Below are 8,586 nucleotides of genomic sequence, written 5' to 3'. Positions count from 1 at the left end.
CAAGAGATGGCATATTGGGCTTGCCATGGCTGTAGGCCTCAATTTTTAACATTGTTCAGAATGTCCATTTGCCCCTCCCAGCGCTCTGCTTTGGAATCCCTCAATTGGTGGGACGCCTGAGGTAACAAAACTGAAAGGACTCCAACCCATCCCACAGATTGACCCCAAAAAATTGGGATCAGGCCAAATTCAGAGAGAGGAAGACTCGTCCATGGCCCATGAGGCCTCCCCGGCATTCCGCAGCCATCTTTGACACAAAATCCAGAGACAAAGCCTGAATAAGCGCCACACACTCGATGTTTTTTTCATATCCCGAAGAGTTCTCCTCCCCGTCTGTAGATCGGCCCTGCCATATCTACGTCCACTAACCTAAGCCGAGTTTGTGTTCTCAGACTTCTATCCCCAGAGTCTTGGCACACACACTCCAGGCTGGGGCCCCTGGAGCCACACATCAAGACTGTGCCTGCCTACCACAGGAATTCTGCCCATTCCATTGTCCACAATCGTACAAATTAGGAGAAATCCTCAAAGTCCCTGAGGCCATCCCAATGGTTTAGGCTTCCCGGGACAAACAAGGGTGGTCTGAGACCAGCTGAGCATCTACCTCCACTAATACCGTAGATGGATGTCCCCAAGGAAGAAGATTGAACCGGACAGACGTCTAGGCCCTAATTGGATCAATTGCTTTGGTTTCCAGGTATCTCTTCTCAGAGGTTTGGTTTCCAATGTCAGCATATGCGGGTTTCCTGAGGCACCAATCGGAACAAATCACGTCTCCACATGGGAAACTTGTCTTTTGGAGATGTCTAAAAACCTCCAGTTAGCAGAATACTTCTGGGCCCGTGTTCAACCGCCTCATTCCAAGGTCTCCATGCACACAAACCCACATTAGGACCCATCCGCAATAGAGTCCATTTCAACTCAGCCCCCTCGGTTGCTACCCTGGAACCAGTATATCAAACCTGTCTATTCGCTAGGACAATTGGAATGTGAGGCGGCCTGTGTAGGCATCCATCCTAAGATCCCTGCTCTGGCGTCATTCCATATGGGACGTCCTGGAGCAATCCGACAGGTCTCAATTGTTGAACAGAAGGAAGTCTTGCACTTTGGAGCATCTCACAAGTCCCATCGTGGGTAAATCTCCATGGCCTCGAGATGCTGCCCCCTTCATGAAGGGGCCATAATGCACAGAAACTCAACCTGAGCCGGGGTCTGAGGCTCGCCCTGACTTCAGATGCACGAAATCCTGATTCAGATCTGCAGAGGGTACCTGCTGTGCCCTCGCCCCGAAAACTATGCCTAACACGTGTTCTCAGACTTCTGTCCGCACACTCCTCATCCACAAGGCATCCAGTTTGGGAATACCGAAGCCACAATGTAGCACTCTGACTGCCCTCCAGAAGAAAAACGTTGCCCTTGCGGCTAACCAGAAACGCCAAATGAGGATCAACCAGCACAGCACTCGACTGTATCCCAATTATACAATCTACCCTGGGCACTAATGCCCTGTCTGACACAGCCTGAGCCTGAACCTCCCGACCAACACAGGGAGAGCTGGCTCCAAATTAGCACATCGGACCCGACATGGCCTTAGGTCGCAATCTCATCCAAACCTCGGTCTTCAGAATTCAGAACCTAGATCTTATCTCCAATCACTGACCAGGGGTGAATGAGTTGCAGAAATCAGAACTACTACTTCCCCATGGCAAGAATACATGTGGGTGGTGTAAGGGTGGGGAAGACTGAGTGGAGTCATCCAATCAGTAGGCCGTATGTATATCCGCTGGGAAGGTTGAAATTCAATTGGCCACCTGTGTAGGGGCGGGGCTCAACCACCCCCATAAAGGTTGCTCTGCCAGGCTGCCAAGGGGGGCTCCTGCAGGAGAGCCGGGGGGCTCCTGCAGGAGAGCCGGGGGGCTCCTGCAGGAGGGCCGGGGGGCTCCTGCAGGAGGGCCGGGGGGATCCTGCAGGAGAGCCGGGGGGCTCCTGCAGGAGGGCCGGGGGCTCCTGCAGGAGGGCCGGGGGCTGCTGCAGGAGAGCCGGGGGCTCCTGCAGGAGAGCAGCGGCTGCTACAGGAGGGATGAAGTCGGCGGAGAGCGGTGAAGAGCGGTGAAGTCGGCGGAGAGCGGTGAAGTCGGCGGAGAGCGGTGAAGTCGGCGGAGAGCGGTGAAGTCGGCGGAGAGCGGTGAAGTGGAGTGGAGAGCGGTGGAAGTCGCAGAAGAGCAGGGGAGTCAACGGTGTATAGAAGAGCTGTAACAGCTCTTGTAAGAGCTATAACCGCGTTTGGCGGTCCAGCCTCCAGCCTCCGGCGGCGGCCCCGAGCGCCACCGCCTGCAGCCTCCGGCGGCGGCCCCGAGCGCTGCCGCCTGCAGCTTCCAGCCTCCGGCCCCAAGCGCCGCCGCCTGCAGCTTGCAGCCTCCGGCCCCGAGCGCCGCCGCCTGCACCCTCCGGCGGCGGCCCCGAGCGCCGCCGCCTGCACCCTCCGGCGGCGGCCCCGAGCGCCGCCGCCTGCAGCCTCCGGCGGCGGCCCCGAGCGCCGTCGCCTGCAGCCTCCGGCGGCGGCCCCGAGCGCCGTCGCCTGCAGCTTCCAGCCTCTGGCGGCGGCCCCGAGCGCCGCCGCCTGCAGCTTGCAGCCTCCGGCCCCGAGCGCCGCCGCCTGCACCCTCCGGCGGCGGCCCCGAGCGCCGCCGCCTGCACCCTCCGGCGGCGGCCCCGAGCGCCGCCGCCTGCAGCCTCCGGCGGCGGCCCCGAGCGCCGTCGCCTGCAGCCTCCGGCGGCGGCCCCGAGCGCCGTCGCCTGCAGCTTCCAGCCTCTGGCGGCGGCCCCGAGCACCGCCGCCTGCAGCTTCCAGCCTCCGGCCCCAAGCGCCGCCGCCTGCAGCTTCCAGCCTCCGGCCCCGAGCACCGCCGCCTGCAGCTTCCCGCCTCCGGCGGCGGCCCCGAGCCATCGCCTGCAGCCTGCAGCCTCCGGCGGCCCAGCAGTCCAGTAGTCTGCGGTCCAGTTGTCAGCGTTCCCTCGACGCCTGCGGTCCTGAGACATCTGCGGTCCAGTTGTCAGCGGTCCCTCGACGCCTGCGGTCCTGAGACATCTGCGGTCCAGTTGTCAGCGTTCCCTCGACGCCTGCGGTCCTGAGACATCTGCGGTCCAGTTGTCAGCGTTCCCTCGACGCCTGCGGTCCTGAGACATCTGCGGTCCAGTTGTCAGCGGTCCCTCGACGCCTGCGGTGCCAGCGGCCCTGCCCCACACTCCAGGACCCTCAGCAGTGACACAGTGAGAAACGACCTAGATGTCAGCAACCTCATTGGGAGTAGGCTCGCCGGGGTCAAAGTTGTCATCTTTTATAAAAGAAAGCCCTGACCGGTCAGTGCGATTCATGATGCTTGGCGCGAAATAAAGCTTTGCTTGACCTTCGCTTTGTATCAGTCTCGTTCCTTTGATCACGGACCCTAACATTTGGGGGCTCGTCCGGGATCAAACGACGAGAACTGAGCCAGCATCAGAATTTTTAGGGAAAGCCTCTGGAGGTATTGGGTTTCGAAGTATTGGGTTTCTAAGTATTGGGTTTCGAGGTATTGGGTTTCGAGGTATTGAGTTTCGAGGTATTGGGTTTCGAGGTATTGAGTTTCGAGGTATTGGGTTTCGAGGCATTGGGTTTCGAAGTATTGGGTTTCTAAGTATTGGGTTTCGAGGTATTGGGTTTCGAGGTATTGGGTTTCTAAGTATTGGGTTTCGAGGTATTGGGTTTCGAGGTATTGAGTTTCGAGGTATTGGGTTTCGAGGTATTGAGTTTCGAGGTATTGGGTTTCGAGGCATTGGGTTTCGAAGTATTGGGTTTCTAAGTATTGGGTTTCGAGGTATTGGGTTTCGAGGCATTGGGTTTCGAAGTATTGCGTTTCTAAGTATTGGGTTTCGAGGTATTGGGTTTCGAGGTATTGGGTTTCGAGGTATTGAGTTTCGAGGTATTGGGTTTCGAGGTATTGGGTTTCGAAGTATTGGGTTCCGAGGTATTGGGATCCTATCCGTCTGTCTGGTTGGAGCTCCAGGGTATAGCCCACCGGGGAGAAGCTGGACGCAGCCATGCTCCTCAGGGCTGGAGTGGATGCGGGGATGCCCCATCCCTCTGCTGATAGATCGACAGGGGGTTCTAGTCCCCCTGGGCGGTCGGGGGGGTTCGAGTCCCCCTGCGTGGTCGGGGGTTCGAGTCCCCCTGGGCGGTCGGGGGGTTCGAGTCCCCCTGCGCCGGCGTGGGGGTTCAAGTCCCCCTGGGCGGTTGGGGGTTCGAGTCCCCTGCCTTCCCTTTGACAGTTGAGGGGTTCAAGTCCCCTTAGACGGTTGGGGATAAAGATAGCCCCCACCAGTGGCAAGCTCTGGGTAAATTAAAAGTGCATAGAAATCAATGCACTCCATAAATTTGGTCAGGAGGACAAAGGGAAAAATCCGATTAGGAAATCCATTGAGCTATACAAAAACAAAAACAACACACCAAAGCTTATGGAATGCCATTAAAACAGTACTTAAAGGGAAATTATAGCAGTAAGCACCTGTTTTAAAGGATGAAGTTAAACTTCTACCTCATACAATATACAAAATTTTAAAAGGATCAGAAACCTATATTGTACTCTATAAGGCAACTGATATATGCTATAATATCGATGACCCTTGAAAACATTAGGCCAAATTAAAGAAGCCAGTGATAAAAGACTACATGTATGATCCTGTTTATATGTGAAATGTCCAGAAAACTCAGATCTATAGGAAAAGAAAGTAAATTAATAGTTACTTAAGATAGGTTGCCAAGAGATGGGAGTGACCAATGTTTGAATGGGGTTTCATTTAGGATGGTGAAAATGTCCAGAACTTGATTGGACACAATTCATACTTTTAAAGTATACATTTCAATAAACCATTTAAAGGTTATAGGAACTCTAAAGGAACAACAAATAGAAAGGTAAATAACAAGATAATAGGGGAATATGAAAAAGCTCATGGAGCTCAGGAAAGGAAGTCCCCCCCCCCTTCCAGCAGCAGGCTCTGGACGAGGGCCACTGGGGTTGTGGTTATTTGTTTGTTTTTGTCTTTTTGTTGTCTATTGTGTTTTGTTATGGTTGAAGGAATGTGGCAAGCAGGGAGTAAGGGGACGCTAGCTTTCATCTCTCTGTTCCTCATAATAGATGTGGGGCTTCTCCCTCACTCATTTTGTGTGTTAAGGGCTATAACGAGCTACCTGGAGTTAGTCAAATGCCGGGTTAAGGTGTCCAATGCTGATGCTCAGGAGAGCCGGGCATGGAAAATAAGTGCCTAGTGGGCCACTTTTGGTAAGCAGAACTGGTACTGTGGGATGAACCAACCTCGAGACAGAGACTTTAAGGAATATTCCCAAGCAGCTGCCGAAACTTCTTTTGTTTCGGGGAATTCCTTGCCTTCTCTGGCCCGACGTGGACTGCCTGGCCCCTCCCCCTTGCTGGCAGGGAAAGCATGGCATCTGAAGTGGAATGGGCCCAGGTGGAACATGAGGTCTGTTGGCGAAGGGATGGCTGGGCTGATGGTTAACTGTCTGTTTCAAGGGTTTAATGAGTAATTGTTAAAGTGGCTTCCGAAGTCTTTGATAACCTGAAACTGAAGGGTTGCTTGAATGACAAATGGAATTAAATTTGTTGGACATCTAGATCCTAACCAAATGGGATGAAATGCTAGGGCGCTGTTTGCTGGAACTGGGTTTGTACTTTTGAAATCTGCTGGTGAACACATTCTGTGCTTAACTGATTGATAAATTTGCCATCTAAAGAATTCTGTTGTAACAACTCACCATTGGTTTATATTTAGTCTTAAGTAGAGGTTAAGGTATTTCTAAGAGTACAAAATTCTGTTAAGTGTAATTAAGACTGATGGAAATGAGAAAAGCAACTCTGTATGTAAAAAGTAGGAGATATGTAAAAGAGAGATAAACAGCCCTAAGGCCACTGTCAGAGCTAAATCCATTCGTAAAAGAATGGAAGGGGAGACTGATCACCTCCCATTAGCCAGGGATACCAAAAGGGGAGGATGTCCAACCTGTTTGAATCTGGAAAATGCCTGACTGTGTGAATGTATCTCTATGGCTCCACCGCTTCCACTATGGAGTCTGAATGGACTGCACCCTAAATCTTGCAGGGCTTCATATGGCATAACGGTCATCTACTCCGTGGAGTAGCCGAGTCCAGGGTTTATACAGACAGACCTTAAATAAGACGCTCCTAAGTTCCCACGAGGGACACGAGCAGGACAGCATCCAGGGACAGCCCTGCTCCAATGGCAGAGCAGATCACAGCTGTTCTCTCTGGGCTCCTCCACCCAGAATCTGGGAGATGGAACAGGGGAAATTCTGTGCAATGAATTTGGACTCTGCTTAGCACCTCTGTGTTGGCTCTCAGCCCTAGAAAAACGAGAGCCTGAGGGTCCACTTTGAGTCTAGGAAGCCATCTTCCAAGAGGAAGAAAACTCTCTGAAACTCTGTGAGCTGCTCGTCCCTCTTCTCTGATGTCTGGACTCGATGGGTCACACAAGGGCCTATGGGAGGAGCTCGGGAGTCAAGGCTTCAAATCTTGGCCATCGGAGGCTGCCAGGGACCTGACCCGATTGATACACGTGCAGCTGCTGGCACGTTTCTGAATATGCTGGCTCTCTGCAGCCTCTGCATCTTTGAACAACATGTCCATCTGTCTGAAACATCATTCTGTTCCAAGCACTTAGAAACCCTCCACTACCTCCTCCTTTGTACAGAATGGGTATGACCACAAGGCATCAGTAGCCCAAGAAGGCCAGGGGCCAATGTAACTATGAACGAGAGAGATATGGTAGCTAACCAAGCCTGGACAAATTAAGGTAACAGTAGGGTATGAGAAAGTTCAGCTTCCTCCAGCAAGGGGAGGACGGTTCCATGTTATATAGGGTGTCACGTACACTCATCTGAGAATATCGGGTAAGAACCTTATGATTGTATACGGCCATACCACCCTGAAGGCGCCAGATCTCGTCTGATCTTGGAAGCTAAGAAGGGTCGGGCCTGGTTAGTACTTGGATGGAAGACTGCCAGGGAATACCGGTTGCTTTGATCTCCAAGAGGGAATTTCTTGGGATGGTGGGCTACTGCAGGCTGTGGATGCTACCTTCACGGAGATGGCACAACCTCTCTACGAACTGGCTAAGGGAGGACTCACTATGGTAGAGTGTGGACAGCTGAGGCAGAAGGAGCATTTCGGGAATTACAAAGAGCCTTACTGTGTGCCCCAGCATTGGTCATCCCAGATGTTACCAAGCCCTGCCACATAGGATCTCGGTGGAAAAGCAAAGCTGATTGCATTCACCAAGGCACTACAGATGGCCGAGGCCACAGGCACTAACTGGAAACTACAGTGTGCCTACTGGCCCCAGAGCTCTGAGCAAGGAGAATGAACCAGACTCTCGAAAAGACCTTGACAAAGTTAATTCTGGAGGCTGGCGGTGGATAGAAAATCTCCTTCCTTTTACTCTCAGGGCACGATGTAATAAACAAGGTGACCCCATTTAAAATAATGTTTGGGAGCTCTGTCCTAGGTTACAGGAGGTTGCCCTAGCAGAAATGACTGATCAGTCTATACCCCAGTCACTGCAGGCATTACACTCTGTCTTAAAAAGAAGGGATCCAAACTGCCTATACTGGAACAGAGACGGTGGAACCACATCCTTACCAACCCGGGGACTTGGTTTGGATACGTCGCTATCAAGTGGGGAATTTGGAGCCTCGTTGGAAGGGACCATTTACTGTTATCCTAACCACCCCCACAGCAGTAAAAGTGGAAGGCATCAGGGCCTGGGTTCATGCGGGTCATGTCAAACGAGCTGAGAGTAAGGATGCCCTCCAGAAATGGGAAATGCAGCCAAAAGACCCTGCTGACCATAGACTGAAACTAAGAAACTGTGAGTGTATTGTTGCTATACTAAAGAAAATTGGGGCGATAAAATGTTAGTCTTATATGTTCAATATAAGGTAGAACCATCTGAAAAGTCAAGGATTTGACTAATCTCCAAAGAAAAGGGGGGAATGTAAGGGTGGGGCAGACTGAGTGGAGTCATCCAATCAGTAGGCCGTATGTATATCCGCTGGGAAGGTTGAAATTCAATTGGCCACCTGTGTAGGGGCGGGGCTCACCCACCCCCATAAAGGTTGCTCTGCCAGGCTGCCAAGGGGGGCTCCTGCAGGAGAGCCTGGGGCTCCTGCAGGAGAGCCGGGGCCGGGGGGCTCCTGCAGGAGAGCCGGGGGGCTCCTGCAGGAGGGCCGGGGGCTGCTGCAGGAGAGCCGGGGGCTCCTGCAGGAGAGCAGCGGCTGCTACAGGAGGGATGAAGTCGGCGGAGAGCGGTGAAGAGCGGTGAAGTCGGCGGAGAGCGGTGAAGTCGGCGGAGAGCGGTGAAGTCGGCGGAGAGCGGTGAAGTGGAGCGGAGAGCGGTGGAAGTCGCAGAAGAGCAGGGGAGTCAACGGTGTAGAGAAGAGCTGTAACAGCTCTTGTAAGAGCTATAACCGCGTTTGGCGGTCCAGCCTCCAGCCTCCGGCGGCGGCCCCGAGCGCCGCCG

General features: G+C 53.4%; 1 pseudogene; it reads left to right on the top strand.

Annotated features, from left to right (window-relative positions):
• The first annotated feature begins 6,975 nt into the window (after positions 1-6,975).
• Positions 6,976-7,094, top strand: LOC122905626 (annotated as a pseudogene).
• Positions 7,095-8,586: the final 1,492 nt, after the last annotated feature.

Source organism: Neovison vison, chromosome 4, assembly GCF_020171115.1.
Source record: "Neovison vison isolate M4711 chromosome 4, ASM_NN_V1, whole genome shotgun sequence".
Lineage (NCBI taxonomy): Eukaryota > Metazoa > Chordata > Mammalia > Carnivora > Mustelidae > Neogale > Neogale vison.
This window is presented reverse-complemented; position numbering and strand designations above follow the sequence as displayed.